Source organism: Neomonachus schauinslandi, chromosome 1 (assembly GCF_002201575.2).
Source record: "Neomonachus schauinslandi chromosome 1, ASM220157v2, whole genome shotgun sequence".
Classification (NCBI taxonomy): domain Eukaryota; kingdom Metazoa; phylum Chordata; class Mammalia; order Carnivora; family Phocidae; genus Neomonachus; species Neomonachus schauinslandi.
The window spans coordinates 166,652,184-166,672,485 of NC_058403.1; the positions used below are offsets into that span (position 1 = coordinate 166,652,184).

The following is a 20,302-nucleotide window of genomic DNA, read 5'->3' on the forward strand; positions in this document are numbered from 1 at the left end:
CCAGAAATAGTCTTTGAAGAGAATGACAGTCAGAAAAGGGATTAAAGAGCACGTTTCTTTCTGACTACTGATGCTCACGTCAGCAAGAGACTATATAGTGCTGTATAAATCAGCTGTTGGTTTGAGTTATGGGAAGGAGTTGGTCTTGTTTATATATCTTAGATATCAATAAAATGTTCAAAAGGAGGCAATCAAAGTCAACATTACAGTGATAACATACTTGCCACAGTCTCTTCCGGCCCCCATGCTATCTGTTCCCCTTTCCTCTCAAACACACAGGAAAACAAACCACAAATAAAGCGTCTGATACCACAAAGTTTTCTACTTGTCTCTCCGCTAAGCCATCAATCCTTCCCCCAGTATTCACAACATAAACCCTAGGAACACATCCAAGGCCTAACAAAAGAACTAGGAGGAAAGAGTTTTATCTTTAAGGTAGAAAACTACAGAATCACTGTGAACATTAAAATAGGACTATTCAAGAGAGGGCCAGGCTCAGCCAAAGAGAGATCCTCATTTTAGCTTTTAGCTTTCACAGAAAGCATTGGGTGAAGAAAAAGAGAAAATAAGAGATAAAGAGAGAGAGAAAGCAAGCATATTTCTTTGATACCCTGGCCCTACCTCCAGACTAGTTTATCAGGGTAGAAATTGTGATTGGGAACTAAGACCCATTGACTGTATAGTAATAAATAATGGAAAACTGTCCAAAGCAGTGTGCATCCAAATTTAGATTTACCAGTACCACTTTCTTGATTTGGTTTTCGTTACATACCATCCATATTACCATTTTTAAAAACTGGGCTCATCCTTCTTATTGGATTGATTTAAATAAATATATTTAAAGAAAGACGCTTCAAATTTCATACACCACATTACTTTAAAGGCAAAACCAGCATAATTCTGGTATAAATTAAAGATAACTCTAAAATTGAAGGCAACGAAAGGAAAATGGTGTTCAGAGAGTCTGTGTGGGCACAGAGAGCTCTGAGCCTCAGGCCCCAGACTTTAAAGATCAGTCATCCCTTGTCATGAGAAATGTACTGGTCAATGTTTAACAACCACTGGAAGGAGGAGGATGACCTGTAGTGTCTTTTGATTTCTGTGGTGTAAATACTCCTACCATGGACAATTTTAAGGTCTCAAGGTGACATTATTGAACATGGATGAGAGAAGAGGCAAAGCGTCAGCTCTCATGACATCTCTAAGGCAGCTTCAACACAACACTGCCCTGAAGTAATCAGAAGCAACAAAAGAGTAAGTAACATTTTCCTTATCATTGGTTTCCATGTAATTTAATTCCATTGTAGTTTTATGCCCAAAATTATATGACCCTATCATTGTGCTATTTATACCCACTTTGGAAAACAAGAGTCTTAGGTGACTGCCTAGGCTCTACCTCTTATTTCTTTTTCTTTTCTTTTTTTTTTAATTGAAGCACTTTAATAGTAAGGTCTTGCTTTGGAAAAGGTAATCATTTTTTATTTCAAAGCCTGATTTCACAGGTAAGGTTGTACATGATACTTTTTCCACCTTCTCTGACATACTAAAGATCCATCTGTAGAAAGTACATAATAAATATAAATATGAATGTCATAGGAATAAGCATCCATTTCAACTTTGTGAAATACAAAATAAACACAAACTAAAAGAGAAAATATCCTAACATCTTTAATCTTAACTGTTCTATGGGAAGGAAATGGGGGTTTGTTCTCTGAATTTATCAGAAATTTTCAAAATGTTGGCATGAGACAAAGTTTTCAGACAAAAAATATGTACATATTTTATTCTCATTCAATTCCTCCACTTACATTGTGCATCCTCTTTAAGCTTCTTTGTACCCTTCTCGCTACTTTTTGTATTGTTCTCAGACAGAAAGTAAATTTTAGGAGAGTTTTGTTTTAGATGAATCCTGATGGCATTTTCAGGCAGCAGAAATACAGGCACCAAATGACACAGCTGAGAATAATGAAGCTCTTACATTAAATCAAAAGGCTCATGATTTCATCTCAACAATGCAGATTCAGCAACTAAGACCTTGAAATCATCTACACGGAATTCAAATGTGTAAAAGCAGAGATGGAAAATGTCCTGAATCTCTTCAGAATGCCACATCAAGTCAAATAAGAAGAAAGTTACTAGATTTTTAAGAATCTGATGTTCTCTTAATGGATAAAGATTCAATGGCATCCAGAAATGAGATGTGAACATTCAGAATATAGTAGCGTGAAACTTTGTACTGTCACTTCCATTTTATGAATTTATGTAGAGATTAAATTATTATAGCCTGCTTCAGTTTCCAACCAGTTCCTCAGGAATAGAGGAGAAATTTAAGGGTGATTTAAGGGAGCATTTACACCAACAGAGAGAAGGCATAATTTGTCAGGGGAGACTCTTAGACTTCCTTATTCTCCATAATGTTCAACTGAGTTGACATTTTAGCAAATTGAAAGGCTTAACTGTTTAAAAAGAGAGGTTCTGCATTTCAAAAAAAGGGTTAAGGGGCTGTGAATAATGTCTCCCTTCCTCACTTATCATCTCCCTACCATGGATGATCTCTTCTGTGCTGATAACCTGGTTTCAAGCTGGAATCTACGTGACCCAGCGATCACATCTCCACAATATACCTCTGCACAGAATATCTCCACATCAGCATGGTTTCCAAGTGCCTAAAGATGATATTCAAGGCCACAGTGATCTGGTCCCTGCCTAACCCCCAGCATCATCACTTGCCATTATTCCCTTGAACTTCACCCTGTAAGAGAGCTCTTTTTCTTTTCCTGCCTCAGTATATTTGCTTGTCTGAGAGGCTCTTTTCTTCTTCCTCCTCCTCTACCCCAATTAATAATAATAAAAAAAAATAGTAGCTTATATTTATACTATACTTACTACACTCTAGGTACTATTCTAATTATTTCATTTAATCATCAATCAACCCTGACAGGCATGGACTATTACAATCACCATTTTATAGAAGTTAAATAACTTGCCCATGGTCATGCAGTTAGTATGTTTTCGATTCTGGGATTCAAAACTACTGCTTCACCACCAGGCAATATTCTCTGTTATTTTCCCTCGTTAAGTGCAACCCTTCTCTTCAGACTCAGAGTCATCAACTCCAGCCAGGTTTCCCCTTTTCCACTCTCCACCTTTGAGTATATGTTCTTCCTCTTGGCTCATGTATATCTTTCTGTACTTCACTTGCCACATTGTATTATAATTAATCATTCATGTATCTCTCTACATTTGTAGATTATCAGTGACCATGGCTCATTTATTTTTATATTCCAGTGTCTGCCATCCAATAAATGTAAGTTGAATGTAAATGTAAATAAATATTTCACATTACAGCACAATATCAGAGGCTTATAAGGCACTTCAGAATATGATATTTACATGTAATTCTCTGTTCCACTATCTTCTATACAAATACCCCGGTATTGCATACACCCAGAGCTTAAGTAAATATTTGTGAAGTGAATGAAAAGGTCCATGATGGAATTTTAGTGGAAACTAAAATCTTTGTAGTAAATATTCAGACTGTTCTAAAATAAAGAAATAGAGTATCAAATTAAATCAAGACAGATGAGAGCCTCTGGGTTAGCTATATCTTCCATACAAATTAAATATTAGGAGGATTTATTAACTGGCCTATGCAAATGGGCAGAATCCAACAGTTCTGAGTCAAATATAAATAGGTAAGCCTGTAGAAATGGTGATTTGCTAACTTTAGTTTGGGGGTAAAAATCATCTTTAATTTTTTCCTATCCTACTAAGCATAAACAGGCCACCAGAACAATGGTGGCAAAAACTGATGACTTCTGATTTAGTCTAAATATTTTGGAAGCTTGTGTGTAGTCGAACAATCCAATATGTATATATTGGCCTCCAAAAATTAAATGGAACTATTCCAATACACAAAATAATGTAATATTCAATTTTTTTTTTTTTTTTTTTTTTTTTTGTAATATTCAAGTTTTAAAGGAAAACTTCACACCACGTGTAAGGTAGTATAACTAATACTTATGAAATGCCTCTTACAACCCTTTCACCCCCATTATATTTTTCTACTTTTTTTGTTTTTGTTTTTTTTTAGATTTTATTTATTTATTTATTTATTTATTTATTTATTTATTTATTTGAGAGAGAGGGAGAGAAAGAGCACAAGCAGGGTGGGGGGAGGGAGATGGACAAGCAGACTCCTTACTGAGCAGGAAGCCTGACATGGGGCTGGATGCCAGGACCCAATCCCAGGACTCTGGGATCATGACCCATGCCAAAGGCAGACAGTTAACCACTTAACTGCTTAACCTACTGGGCCACCCAGGTGCCCCCCTAGTTCTTTTTTGAATGGCTAACACATGCACATCAAAAGTTACAAATGGGCATACAAGAAAAAAGACTCTTCCCCTCTTGTTCTACTGTTTCCTTTCCCATATACAAGCACTATTACCATTTTTGTGTGAATTCTTCCAGATACAATCTAAGCCTACACCAGCACCCAAATTGTGATATAATCAAGCTGTATCATAAGACTGAATTCAGTCTTATTATTCAACATTTAAAATAGTTCTAACTGGGGCGCCGCGTGGCTTAGTCAGTTAAGTGTCTGCCTTCGGCTCAGGTCATGATCCTGGAGTCCCGGGATGGATTCCCGGGATGAAGTCCTGGGATGGAGTCCCGCATCGGGCTTCCTGCTCAGTGGGGAGTCAGCTTCTCCCTCTGACCCTCCCCCTTCTCATGCTCTCTCTCTGTCTCATTCTTTCTTTCTCAAATAAATAAAATCTTTAAAAAAAATAAAATAGTTCTAACTATTACAACAAACGTTTGGATGACTATTCTCATACATATGCCTTTCTGTATTACCTATTAAATTTTAGAGTACATGAAGAAAAAATAATTGGAATTTGTTAATCAAAACATAGCTGTATTTTACATTTTGATACCTATTATTGAATTTATTATCAAACTGACCTCTTGCAGAAGTTTTATAATTCAAACTGTTGTAACAATGAAAAAGAATGTTTCTTTTTCTATGCCCCTCAGTGATGAATGGAAAATGGTGTCTCAATGTAGTTTTATATACATTCCTATAAGTAGAGCTTAGCATCTTTTCAGATATTTAAAAGCATTATTTTATTTTTCTGTAAACTTTTTTTATCCTATGCCTATTTTTCCCCACTGGTTTATTTCTGATACATAAAAAGATCTTTATGTAGTAAAAATGAGTATTAGTTATATTTACATTATTTGTTGGAAATACCTTTTCCTAGTTTGTACTCGTCTTTTAACATTGCTAATAGGGTTTCCTTGTGTTTTTCCAGGCAAAATGTTTATATAGTGGAATGTATTAATTTTTTGGTATGGTTTCTACAACTTAAGCGATTCTAAGAAAAGTCTGCCTCACTCCAAAACAATAACGCTTCCGTGTTTTCATCAAGTATGTTTTCATTTATATCTTTTTTATATTTCACCCAATTTTCTCCAGGAATTTATCAAGTGATCTATCCTTTCTTCCTTGATATCACTCCATTTTTTATGTATAAAAAAATCCCCTATTTGTTTGGTTCTATGTATGGACTCTGTTCTGTTCCAATAACGCATCTGACATTACTTCAGTTGGATAATATCTGTAGTGTGATTTGGAGAATTGATTCTCATATCTTTCTAGTCATTGTTTTTAGAACTTTTCTATTACGTCATGACTTTTTCCCCATGTGATCTTTAGAATCTGATTCTCTAATCCCAGAGAGAAAAATATCCTGGTGGTATTTTTATTGGAATTGCATTAAATGTATAGACTAATTTAGGGCAAATTGAAATCTTCATTGCATAGTCTACCTAACTGGGATCAGTATGCCTTTCCCACTGTTCAAGCTTCCTTTTAGGGATCAATAACATTTATAGTTTCTTCAATAAATATGCTTTCAATATTTTTTTTAGTTTATCCATAGGAATTTTATCTTTCTAACAGAAATGGAAATCTCTTCTGCCACTTTAAAATACAGCTGTTTGCATACAGCAAAGCTATTGATTTTTTAATATTAATTTTGTTCTCAGTCATTTTACTGTATTCTCTCATTTGGTGTAAGTTCCCAGCTGATTTCCTTATGCTTTTCAGGCCTACTGTATTTCTTGCAAATAATGATAACACTGTCCTCTTCTTTCCATATAAATGACACATTTATATTTCTAACAGGCGCTATCCTTGTTTTCATCATAAGTTCAATAGAAAGTTACAACATTTTCCAATTTGGCCAAATATAGGCTTTGAAGGAAGACATACTTGCATATATCAATTCTATATTTTGAATTGCATGTTCAAAGCATTGATTTTTCATTCCACCTATTTACAATGTAAATGTTTAAGATCATATATATTTTTTTAAAGGATTTTATTTATTTGAAAGTGAGAGAGAACGAGAGAGAGAGAGCACAAGCAGGGGGAGCAGCAGGCAGAGGGAGAAGCAGACTCCTCGCTGAGCAAGGAGCCTGAAGTGGGGCTCGATCCCAGGACTCTGGGATCATGACCTGAGCCAAAGGCAGACGCTTAACTGACTGGGCCACCCAGGCACCCTAAGATCATATATTTTTCTATGAGCACTCATTTTGTTGCATGTCATATGTTCCAATATGTATTATTTTATCATTTTTTTATATACCCGCATTTTTTACTTTGATTTCTTTGCTAAACCAACATTCAAGTAACATGCTCACCTGATCTTTCTCTTCATTCATCTCCATCTATCATATCTTTGCCAGCTATTCTTTTTCTTCTTCTTTTTTTCTTCTCTCTTCCCCTCGCTTTCTCTCATTTATTTTACCAGGTAATCAGGCATGATTTACAATTTTGATCTTAATTTCTGGTTTTGTTGCATTGGGGTTAGATATAGTTGTCTGTAATATATCTCTATTTTGTTATTCTTTTAGTAAATATTTAATTGGCACAGAGAAATTATATGCATTCTCTTTCAGGGTATAGATGTTGATACATTTAAGTTACACCTACTCTATCTACTTCAATTTGCCATTTAGTCTTCTGTGAATTTACCTTTTGTATACTTGATCTTTCATAGCCTGAGATGAGTATATGACTCTCCTATGACCAATGTGTTTTGTCCGATTTTCCATTGATTTACTGTACTTTTTTGTTTATGAAATTGTATTAATTGGGATTTTGTTTCCCTTGTGTATTGTTAGGGCTGTCATAACAAAGTACCACAAATGTGGTCATTTAGAACAAAATAAGTGTATTGCCTTTCAGTTTGGGAGTTTAGTAGTCCAAAATCAAGGTGTCAACAAGCCACACTTTCTCTGAAGACTCTAGGAGAGGGTACTTCCTTGCCTCTTTCTAACTTCTGGTGGTTGCTGGCAATTTTTTGTGTCCCTTAGTTTGTGGCAGCATAACTCCAATCTCTGTCATCCATCTTCACATATCCGACTTCCCTCTGCGTGTCTCTGTCCAAATTTCTCTTTTACAGGAACACCAATCATTGGATTAGAGTCCACCCTAACCCATTAGGCCCTCACCCTAACTTGATTACACCTAAAAGACCTTATTTCAAATGAGGAAGGTCACATTCACAGGTACCAGGGTTAGGACTTACATGTCTTCCTGGGGGACGTGATTCAACCTATAATATCTTCTTAATCACATCCAATGCTTTTTGCCCTGATTTATATTTGTCTATATTAAGAGCATAAATCTTGTTCTTTATATGTGTGGGTTCAGTATGCTGTTACAGTCCTTCTATTTTTAATCTTTCTGCTTCGGATTTATCACACACATACAGTACCACTTTGCTTGTGCTTTGTAATACAGTCTGAGACTCTTTTCTTTCAATATGTGTATCCCATTTATATTAAAATATATTATTTACATTCATTCCAGCATCAAATTTTATGTTATATTTTCTCTTTTATTGCTTTATTTTTTCTGTGTTCTGTATATTTCTTTGCTTTGTTGTGTGTGACTTGGGTAGCTTACTATGCTTTGGAAACTTTCTTTTCCCTTTTGGGTCATTTTTATGTTTTATTTTACACCTAAAACATTATTTTGTACACTTGATCTTCTATTTTGTAGACACTAGGAACAATGATAGATTGATATCTCCAATTCCTTTTCTCCAACACCAGTTTAGTAGGTATTGCTATAGTCATTAGTTGTTTTAATGCTTACTCTTCATCTTAAACTCAACCACCAACTATTCTAATTATCAGCTATACATGATTTTTTTAATTCAAACCCATGAGAGAAATGGACAGCTTGGGTCTGTTAGAAAGTGTGTTTTAAAGCATAGGTCAGTAATTGTATATGAGAGTATACACTGGTACACACAAATTAAATGATCAGAGCACAACTTTCCAATATTTACAATGGAAAAAGCTTCCCTGTAAAAACAGCATCATTATGACATTTTTTGAAAGATTTTATTTATTTATTTGAGAGAGAGTGGGAGAACAAGAGCATGAGCAGGGTGAGGGGCAGAGGGAGAAGCAGACTCCCCGCCAAGCAGGGGGCCCAACATGGGGCTTAATCCCGAGACCTCGGGACCATGACCCGAGCAGAAGGCAGACGCTTGATCAACTGAGTCACCCAGGTGCCCCTGTTATGACATTTTTAACTTTAGTATTCCTCTCCTTCTTCTTCATGCTCTTTCAACAGAATCCACACCAACCTCCTCATAATCCCTCTCAAGGGCAGCCTCACATACTTCAGAAAACTCTCCTTCCTTCATACTCTCACCCACATACCAGTGAACAAAGGCACACTTGGCATACATCAGGTCAAACTTGTGGTCCAGGCGAGCCCAGGCCTCAGCAACACCTGTGGTGTGTTGGTCAGCATGCACATAGCTCCCTGTACTGTGGCAAGATCTCCACCAGGTACCATGGTGGGAGGCTGGTAATAAATGCCAATCTGAAGCCAGTGGGTCATAAGTCCACAAACTGGATGGTACACATGGTCAGGATGGTGGCAATGGTAGCATCAACATCTTTGGGAACCATGTTGCCATGATACAACAGGCAGCAAGCCATGTAGTTACCATGGCAAGACTCACATTTCCCCATCTGGTTGACTGCCTCAAATTATGCACTGGTGATCTCTTCTACAGAAAGCTGTTCATGGTAGGCTTTCTCAACAAAAAATGACAGAAGCATATGTGGCCAAAGGGAAGTGGATACAGGGACAGGGGACCAGGTTGGTCTGGAATTGTCAGATCAACATTCAGAACTCCATCAAATCTGAGGGAAGCAGCGATGGAGGACATAATTTGACCTATCAACCTATTTAGGTTAGTGTAGGCTGCATGTTCAATATTGAGGTTTCTACCATAGATGTCATAGATGGCCTGAATGTATACCATGGAGGCACAATCAGAGTGCTCCAGGGTGGTGTGGGTAGTGAGGGTGGATTTGTAGGGTTCAGCTACCACTGTGGAAACCCGGGGGGCTGGGTAAAGGGAGAACTCCAGCTTGGACTTCTTGCCATAATCGACAGAGACATTCCATTTGCAGGGAGGTGAACCTGAAACTAGTTGCCCCAACAAAGCTGTGTAAAGTCAAGAACTCCTGAAGAACTGTACTGGTCAGCCAGTTTCCGAATCCTGTCCAAGACAAGGTCCATGATCTGGCCAATGGTGTAGTGCCCCTGGGCATAGTTACTGGCAACATCTTCCTTGCCTGTGATGAGCTGCTCAGGGTGGAAGACCTGGCGGTAGGTGCCAGTGCAAACTTCATCAATGACTGTGGGTTCCAGGTCTACAAACACTGCCCTGGGCACATGCTTGACAACACCAATTTCATCAAAGAAGGTGTTGAAAGAGTCCTATCCACCAACAGTCTTGTCACTTGGCATCTGACCATCGGGCTGGATGCCGTGTTCCAGGCAATAGGGCTCCCAGCAGAAAGACACTGCCAATCTGAACACCAGCCTGGCCAACACGTATGGATATGCATGCACACGTGGTTGCTGCTTTATGGCTGCCGAGCAGATGGTAGAGATGCTTCTTACAGCAAGACTCTTAGGTGGTTGATGTAAGAGAACCTGCCAAATGATATTTTTAAACTTCTGATTATAAAAGATGAAATAATTGATATTCTTATACAACTAATTCCCCTCCCAACTTTTTTTTTTTAAATTTTATTATGTTATGTTAGTCACCATACAATACATCATTGGTTTTTGATGTGGTGATCCACGATCCATTGTTTTCGTATAACAGCCAGTGCTCCATGCAGTACGTGCCATCCTTAATACCCATCACCGGGCTAACCCATCCCCCCTCCCCCCTCCCCTCTAAAACCCTGTTTGTTTCTCAGAGTCCATAGTCTCTCATGGTTCATCTCTCCCTCCAATTCCGCCCCCTCCCATTTTTCCCTTCCTTCTCCTAATGTCCTCCATGTTATTCCTTATGTTCCACAAATAAGTGAAACCATATGATAATTGACTTTCTCTGCTTGACTTATTTCACTTAGCATAATCTCCTCCAGTCCCATCCATGTTGATGTAAAAGTTGGGTATTCATCTTTTCTGATGGCTGAGTAATATTCCATTGTATATATGGACCGCATCTTCTTTATCCATTCATCTGTTGCAGGGCATCTCGGCTCTTTCCACAGTTTGGCTATTGCAGACATTGCTGCTATGAATATTGGGGTGCATATGGCCCTTCTTTTCACTACATCTGTGTCTTTGGAGTAAATACCCAGTAGTGCAATTGCTGGGTCATAGGGTAGCTCTATTTTTAATTTTTGAGGAACCTCCACACTGTTTTCCAAAGTGGCTGTACCAACTTGCATTCCCACCAACAGTGTAAGAGGGTTCCCCTTTCTCCACAACCTCTCCAACATTGGTTGTTTCTTTCCCTGTCCATTTTGGCCATTCTAACTGGTGTAAGGTGGTATCTCAGTGTGGTTTTGATTTGGATTTCCCTGATGGCTAATGATGATGAACATTTTTTCATGTGTCTGTTAGCCATTTGTATGTCTTCTTCAGAGAAGTATCTGTTCATCTCTTCTGCCCACTTTTTGACTTGATTATTTGTTTTTTGGGTGTTGAGTTTGAGAAGTTCTTTATAGATTTTGGATACCAGCCCTTTGTCTGTAGTGTCATTTGCAAATATCTTCTCCCATTCTGTGGGTTGCCTCTCTGTTTTGTTGACTGTTTCCTTTGCTGTGCAGAAGCTTTTTATCTTGAAGTCCCAAAAGTTCATTTTTGCTTTTGTTTCACTAGCTTTTGGAGATGTATCTTGAAAGAAGTTGCTGTGGCCGATGTCAAAGAGGTTACTGCCTATGTTCTCCTCTAGGATTTTGATGGATTCCTGTCTCACATTGAGGTCTTTCATCCACTTTGAGTTTATCTTTGTGAATGGTGTTAGAGAATGGTAGAGTTTCATTCTTCTGCATGTGGCTATCCAATTTTCCCAGCACCATTTATTGAAGAGACTGTCTTTTTTCCATTGGTTTGTTTTTCCTGCTTTGTCAAAGATTATTTGACCATAGAGTTGAGGGTCCATATCTGGGTTCTCTATTCTGTTCCATTGGTCTATATGTCTGTTTTTGTGCTAGTACCATGCTGTCTTGGTGATCACAGCTTTGTAATATAGCTTGAAATCGGGCAACGTGATGCCCCCAGCTTGTTTTTCTTTTTCAACATTTCCTTGGCGATTCGGGGTCTTTTCTGATTCCATACAAATTTTAGGATTGTTTGCTCCAGCACTTTGAAAAATGTCATTGGAATTTTGATCAAGGTGGCCTTGAAGGTATAGATTGCTCTGGGTAGCATAGACATTTTAACAATGTTTATTCTTCTGATCCATGAGCATGGAATATTTTTCCATCTTTTTGTGTCTTCTTCAATTTCTTTCATGAGTGTTTTATAGTTCCTAGAGTATAGATCCTTTACCTCTTTGGTTAGGTTTATTCCGAGGTATCTTATGGTTTTTGGTGCTATTGTAAATGGAATCATTTCTCTAATTTCTCTTTCTACGGTTGCGTTCTTAGTGTATAAGAAAGCAACTGATTTCTGTGCATTGATTTTGTATCCTGCCACATTACTGAATTGCTGGATGAGTTCTAGCAATTTGGGGGTGGAGTCTTTCGGGTTTTCCACATAGAGTATCATGTCATCTACAAAAAGAGAGTTTGACTTCTTCTTTGCCAATTTGAATACCTTTTATTTCTTTTTGTTGTCTGATTGCTGTTGCTAGGACTTCTAGTACTATGTGGAACAACAGTGGCGAGAGTGAGCATCCTTAACGTGTTCCTGATCTTAAGGGAAAGGCTCTCAGCTTTTCCCCATTGAGGATGATATTTGCTGTGGGTTTTTCATAGATGGATTTTATGAACTTGAGGAATGTTCCCTCTATCCCTATACTCTGAAGAGTTTTAATCAGGAAAGGATGTTGTATTTTGTCAAATGCTTTTTCTGCATCAATTGAGAGGACCATATGGTTCTTCTCCCTCCTCTTATTAATGTGTTCTATCACACTGATTGATTTGCGAATGTTGAACCATGCTTTGCATCCCAGGGATATTTCCCACTTGGTCGTGGTGGATGATCCTTCTAATGTATTATTGGATCTTATTAGCTAGGATTTTGTTGAGGATTTTGGAATCCATATTCATCAGGGATATCGGTCTGAAATTCTCCTTTTTGATGGGGTCTTTGCCTGGTTTGGGGATTAAGGTAATGCTGGCCTCATAGAATGACTTTGGAAGTTTTCCTTCTGTTTCTATTTTTTGAAACAGCATCAGGAGAATAGGTATTATTTCTTCTTTGAATGTTTGGTAGAATTCCCCAGGGAATCCATCAGGCCCTGGACTCTTGATTTTGGGGAGGTTTTTGCTTCAATCTCGTTACTGGTTATTGGCCTATTCAGGTTGTCAATTTCTTCCTGTTTCAGTCTTGGCAGCTTATGGGTTTCGAGGAAGGCCTCCATTTCATCCAGATTGCTCAGTTTATTGGCATATAGTTGTTGATAATAATTTCTAATAATTGTTTCTATTTCCTTGGTGTTAGTCGTGATCTCTCCCCTTTCATTCATAATTTTATTAATTTGGGCCCTTTCTCTTTTCTTTTGGATAAGTCTGGCCAGTGGTTTATCAATCTTATTAATTCTTTCAAAGAACCAACTTCTAGTTTCGTTGATCTGATCTACTGTGTTTCTGGTTTCTAATTCATTGATTTCTGCTCTAATTTTAATTATTTCTCTTCTAATGCATTACTTAGGCATCATTTGTTGCTTTTTCTCTAGTTCTTTAAGGTGTAAAGTAAGTTGCTGAATTTGGGATTTTTCTATTTTTTTGAGTGAGGCTTGGATGGCAATGTATTTCCCCCTTAGGACTGCCTTTGCAGTATCCCACAGGTTTTAGACCGATGTGTTTTCATTCTCATTGATTTCCATGAATTGTTTAAGTTCTTCTTTGATTTCTTGGTTGACCCAAACATTCTTGAGCAGAGCGGTCTTTAGCTTCCAAGTGTTTGAATTTTTGCCAAATTTTTTCTTGTGATTGAGTTCCAGTTTTAGAGCATTGCGGTCTGAGAATATGCAGGGAATAATCTCAATCTTTTGGTATCGGTTGAGACCTGATTTGTGACCCAGTATGTGGTCTATTCTGGAGAAAGTTCCATGTGCGCTCGAGAAGAATGAGTATTCTGTTGTTTTAGGGTGGAATGTTCTGCAAATACCTATGAGTTCCATCTGGTCCAATGTATCATTCAAAGCTCTTGTTTCTTTGTTCATTTTCTGCTTAGATGATCTGTCCATAGCTGAGAGTGCAGTATTGAGGTCTCCTACAATTAACGTATTATTATCAATATGACTCTTTATTTTGTTTAATAGTTGGCTTATATAGATGGCTGCTCCCATGTTGGGGGCATAGATATTTACAATTGTTAGATCTTCTTGTTGGATAGACCCCTTAAGAATGATATAGTGTCCTTCTGTGTCTCTTATTACAGACTTTAGTTTAAAATCTAATTTTTATGATATAAGAATTGCTACCCCAGCTTTCTTTTGAGGTCCGCTGGCATGGAAGATAGATCTCCATCCCTTCACTTTCAGTCTGGATGTATCTTTAGGTTCAAAATGAGTCTCTTGTAGACAGCGTATGGATGGGTCCTGTCTTTTTATCCAATCTGCAACCCTGTGCCATTTTATGGAAGTGTTTAGGCCATTCACGTTGAGAGTGATTATTGAAAGATATGAATTGTCATCATGTTGCCTGCGAAGATGTTGTTTTTATAGATTGTCCCTGTAAATTTCTGTTGTATATCACTCTTGGGGTCTTTCTACTTTTATAGAACCCCCCTTAATATTTCTTGCAGGGCCGGCTTAGTGGTCACATATTCTTTCAGTTTCTGCCGGTCGTGGAAGCTCTGCATCTCTCCATCCATTCTAAATGAAAGCCTTGCCAGATAAAGTATTCTTGGCTGCATGTTCTTCTCATTTAGTACCCTGAATATAACTTGCCAGGCCTTTTTGGCTTGCCAGGTCTCTGTGGAGAGGTCTGACATTATTCTGATATTCCCCCCTCTGTATGTAAGGAATCTCTTCCCCCTAACTGCCCTTAAGATGGTTTCCTTGGTTCTAAGATTTGCAAGTTTTACTATTACATGCCGGGGTGTTGGCCTGTTTTCCTTGATCTTAGGAGGGGTCCTCTCTGCCTCTAGGATGCGAATGTTTGTTTCATTCCCCAGATTAGGGAAGTTCTCAGCTATGATTTGCTCAAATACATCTTCTAGTCCTCTCTCTCTCTCCACTCCCTCCGGGATTCCAATTATTCCGACATTGGAACGCTTCATGGTGTCACTTATTTCTCTGATTCTATTTTCATGGATTCTGAGTTGTTTTTCCTTGGCCTCCTCTTTTCCTTTTTTATCTATTATATTGTCTTCCAGGTCGCTTATTCTCTTTTCTGCCTCAGTTACCCTAGCTGTCAGATTATCCAGATTGGATTGGATCTCACTGATAGCATTTTTAAGTCCTGCCAATTCACCTTTTATTTCTGCCCTTAGAGACTCTATGTTGCCATTAATTGATTTCTCCATTCTAGCCATTGTCTTCAAAATTGCTAGCCTGAATTCCATCTCCGACATCTTGGTTATATCTGCATCCATTTGTAAATCTGCAGCATAAGTCATAATCTCTGAATCTTTTCTGTTTTGGGGGCTCCTCCTCCTAGTCATTCTGTTGATGGGTGTTTGAGGGAATGTATAGAATGTATAGAGTCCAAATTATTGACCAGAATCCAAGCAAGATGCACCTGTTTTCTTGGGACCTTAGGGTTGCTGGCCTCTTGTTTTCCCAGCCTGTCTTCTTCAGGAGGGGCCGGCCGCGCTGTTACTCAGGCAACCCTGTTCAGGCGGAGTTGCCCTGCGCCCATGTGGCAGGGGATGGGCTCCGTGGGAATCAGTTTTTGGGTCTTTTGTTCTCTGGCGCCTTTCCCTGGCGGCTTTCCACATCTCTTCTGCGAGTCAGAGCAGAAGAGACCGTTTCCAACCCTCTGCCTCAGAGCAGAGAGACCGCAGTCTATTCTTCAGTGAGCTCTCCAGGCCACACTGTCTCCGTTTCTGTCCATGCTGCTATAAACTGCAGTGTCCTAGGTTGTGTGCCCCTCCGTGGTGCCCCCAGTCCTGCCTCCAGGTCGGACACATCTCTGCCCTTTGTGCTTCTAAAACCACCAGCTGCTCCCAGTTCATGCGCGCGCAACCCCGCTGCTCCGGGTTTCCGTCCCAGGGGCTGCCCTAAAGTCCTTTCCCCGCCGCTACCAGTCTGCGAGTCTGTGCCCCGTCTGCAGCGCGCGAGGCTGTCGCTCACTGGCGGTGTAGGATCCCCACGTCCAGGCACCCTCCCGCTGCCATTTATCCTACGATATCTGCCCACGGAATCATGGCTCCCCGCTTCGTACCTCAAAATCAACCGCCTACGATATTCTGTTTGTAGAGATCCAGATCTTCTTACATCTCAGGCTGGTTTCGTGGGTGCTCAGAGTGGTCTGGTAGATATCCAGCTCAATTCCGGGGACCAGCTGAAATAGGGTCCCCTACTCCTCCGCCATCTTTCCTCCCTCTTCCCCTCCCAACTTTTACCAGTTACATTGTTTCTTTGTTGTCATTCTATTCACAATATGTATTGAAACTGTGATTCCAAGAGTTGTTCCTTAGTTTTAAAGTTAATTGCATTTTATGCTCACCTCTGTTTTTTGTTGTTGTTGTTGTTATTGTTCTTTATTTGGTTTGTTGTTCTTTTTTGCCATAGTGGATTTCTAAGAAATAAATTCTCATAGTATTTGCATAATAAAAAATACCTACTCTTATTTTTGGTGTTGTTATTGTTTTTTAAAGTAGGCTCCATGCCCAGCACGGTGCCCAACACGGGGCTTGAACTCAGGACCCTGAGATCAAGACCTGAGCCGAGATCAAGAATCAGACACAACTGACTGAGCACCCAGGTGCCCCTTGCTCTTGCCTTTCTACTTCAACAATCTGTCTAGATATAACATTTTGCTGACACTTTATTTCCTGGATGACTGTGCATTTATCCTACCACTGTTTTCTAGTGATGTATATTATTGGGTACTTTAAGGACAGCCTGATATTTCCCCTTTAAGTTATCTGATCTTTGGCTGGAATGCTCAAAGAATTATATACTTATCTTTAAAACTCATAACTTGACTAGGTTGTGTTTCAGTTTTACACATACCTTACTGATTTTTCTTTAGTTGTGATGTGCTTTCAAATCTCTCTTTATTCCTAGGATGTATTCTTAAATGGTGTTTTAGAATATGTTTTCAGTTTCCACCTTGGTGGAGATTATTTTATTCAAGGATGCTAAATGTACATTAATACTTCTTTATTTGTTTTCAGTAACTCTATTAAATCTATTATCAGTTTCTAGTCTGTGTGCCTACTTTCTTCAATCTGTCTTCTCTTCTATATTTTTATTGTGTTTTAAACAATCCCTGAGGTTTTGTTTGCTTGAATTTGTTTTGCTTTCAGATAGTGTCTTAATTTATGTGATAATTTTATTCTTCACTTATTTCCTAAGCTTTGCCAACTTAGTTTCACCTGTTTCTGTTGAATATAATTATAATTTCTTACTAGAAATCATATCTCTGCATCAATTTTTTTTAAAACTTAGGATTGTTTCTTTAAATTATTTGAGTCCATGGCAATAAGTTTGCTTCCAATATTCATCCACCCCATAGCAACATTTTTCTGAAGTACATTCTCTGTTTGCCTTCTGCTTTTCTGGATCCATTCTTCCGTTTCTCCACCCCTCCCCCCCCCAACACCCCACCCCTGTCCTAAATCTTTACATAAAAATGCTGGTTCCTTTTGCAATATTGTTTACTTTTATTTTTTATTTTTTTAAATATTTTATTTATTCATTTGAGACACAGAGATAGAGAGAGGGCATGAGCAGCGGGAGAGTCAGAGGGAGTGGGAGAAGCAGGCTCCTCACTGAGCCAGGAGCCCAATGTGGGTCTCAATCCCAGGACCCCAGGATCGTGATCTGAGCCGAAGGCAGATGCTTAACCATCTGAGCCACCCAGGCACCCCAACAATATTGTTTACTTTTTATTAGATGAGTCTTTGTAGCAAGCTGTGCATTTTGCTCTTTTGTTAAAAGCACTGCTGTTCTGGCCCCTTGGTCTGCACAAGATTTAGGAAGTTGATATCTTCCTAACCTTTGCTGCATTCTGCTCCAAGAGTGATTTTCCTCACGGGGCACCTGGGTGGCTCAGTTGGTTAAGCTTCTGCCTTTTGCTCAGGTCATGACCCCAAGGTCCTGGGATTGAGCCCCACGGTCAGGCTCCCTGCTCAGCAGGGAGTCTGCTTCTCCCTCTTCTTCTGCCCCTCCCCCTCACTCATGCTCTCTCTCAAATTAAAAAATAAATATTGTTTTTTAAAAAGAGTGATTTTCTTCAGTGCCTTCTGGCATCCCACCAGATCCTTTCTTCCCACGGCACTCCTTCTTAATCATTTATGATTTTTGTGATTTCAAGTGTTTAGGTTATCTGTTAGTTTGTTTTTTGTTAATTCTCTTTTGTTTTTGGAGTTGTTTCAGATAAAAAAGAACAGAGGTATCCTCACTCTGTCACTGTATACATTATCTTATTGATGTCCTATGTCAAATGCCCAACACACGTACTGAGTGCCAACTCTAAGCCAGGCACTACTTTAGCTACTGGTAGTAGAGCAGTAGGAAAAAACAAACCAACAAACCAACAAAACTGACACATATCCCTTATCTCTGCTCCTATGAACTAAGAATGGCTAATTACCATAAATAAATAAATCATTTAATTACATGATGCCCTCTGCTCTCCACGTATTTTACTTGGCTTGCATAAAATATAATTTTAGTAAAGAAAAATTTACAAACACACTCATACAAAGACTAGTCTATCAAAAATACTGTAATAGCCTCCAAATTAATATCCCTGGCTCTAATTTCATCCCCCCAAACTCCATCAAATCCATTTGAAATAACAGCCAGAAATATATTATCACACAACTCATTTCTCTGTTTAAAAATACATTTAAAATAATTTTGAAAATTGTGTTATTTCTTCCTGAGGGAAGAATCATAAAATAGGAGATAAACAGCAAATAAATAATTTTTTTTTTTTAAAGAAGAAATATAGGGGCTCCTGGGTGGCTCAGTCAGTTAAGTGTCTGCCTTCAGCTCAGATTATGATCTCAGGGTCCTGGGATTCAGCCCTGCATCAGGCTCCCTGCTCAGCAAATCTGCTTCTCTCTCTCTGCCTCCCACCCTGTTCATGCTCTTTTTTTCACAAAAAATAAAATCTTTAAAAAAAAGAAATATATTCAAGCATCCTGTATTTAAATAATTATAATATGAATCTTCTAATTTTTTCATACCAGATATTAATGCATTTTGATTTGTCACCTGTAAAAGCTCCAGGATACAAAAAGCCTAGTTTAGATTTCCCTATGATGACTTTACAAAGGTTTGTTTGCCTGTTATTTTAATTTTCCTGCCACTTAAAGGGCTGGCTGGAACTCAGATTGTGTGTTGAACTACCTGGCTTCGTCTAGAAATTTCCTTGTAGTTCTCTGAACTCAGTTTTGCTATTGCCTCTCATGGGGGTCAAGCCTGACCCAAGCACCTGGATGCAAGTAAATGTCCCTAGTAATTCAACATTAGTGACCCCCCCCCTTTTTTCCCTTTCAAAGAACACTGGAGGTGATTTTTGTTTGTTTTTGTTTCTGAGACTATTACATCAGTCGTGATTCTTGAAATTCAATTCCCTTTCTACTAAAATTAAAAAAAAAAATGTGGAAGTGATTTTTGACAGAAAATGATGCCATTTGGAAGTCTGCCCCGGAGAGTAGATGACAGAAAAATTTCCCCCAGAATGAACCTGAAAATTTTATATAAATTGACTTCAGGCAATTTATTTATTTTTCCATTGACTTGCATTATCATCATGCTAGGCTATTAAGAGGCTAATAATAATGTTAATAGGGTTTATTATTTTTTATTTCATTTAAAATTTTTTATTTATATATTTTATTTTTGTTTTTATTTTATTTTTATTTTTTTAAAGATTTTATTTATTTATTTGACAGAGACACAACGAGAGAAGGAACACAAGCAAGGGCAGTGAGAGAGGGAGAAGCGGGCTCCCAGGGACCCCAATGCAGGGCTCGATCCCAGGACCCCAGGATCATGACCCAAGCCGAAGGCAGACGCTTAATGCCTGAGCCACACAGGCGCCCCTTATTTTTGTTCTTAAATAATATTTATTTTGAGTGCTTACACAGTGTTTAATTATTGTGTTACATGCCATTTAAACATTGATTCATTCACCCTCATAATCAAAATAATTAGCTTCATTTTAGAGATAAAAAAGTCAAGGCTTAGAGGGAACAAATAACTTCTCCATTGTTATATAGTTACAGTTACTATTGGCAGAACCAAAGTTCAAATCCAGGTCTGTCAAATGCCCAACCTGACAGTCCCAGCCTTTAACTTATACCACCTCTGTTCTAGTTCCAGACATTCTCATTCTGGAAACTGGGAAGAAATGTGACTCTTTGGGCCCCATTTCCAGGGTTTGTGACAGGATGGAGCCCAGGGATCTGTGACCTCCAGATAATTCTCTTCTGTATCATTGCTTTAGGAAATCTCTTTATTAAAAGAAACACTGTAATTTAAAAAGTTTCATATTGTTTCTACTAATGATTTCATTTTTCAACTAAGTTTAAAATAGTCTTTAAAATATAAGACAAGACAGAAAATTGAAAAATTTCAAAAAAATTATTCCC

The 20,302-nt window shown here is 38.4% G+C and overlaps 1 pseudogene; it reads right to left on the reverse strand.

The window, feature by feature from the left end:
- Positions 1-8,623: 8,623 nt before the first annotated feature.
- On the reverse strand, positions 8,624-9,950 carry LOC110584908 (annotated as a pseudogene).
- Positions 9,951-20,302: the final 10,352 nt, after the last annotated feature.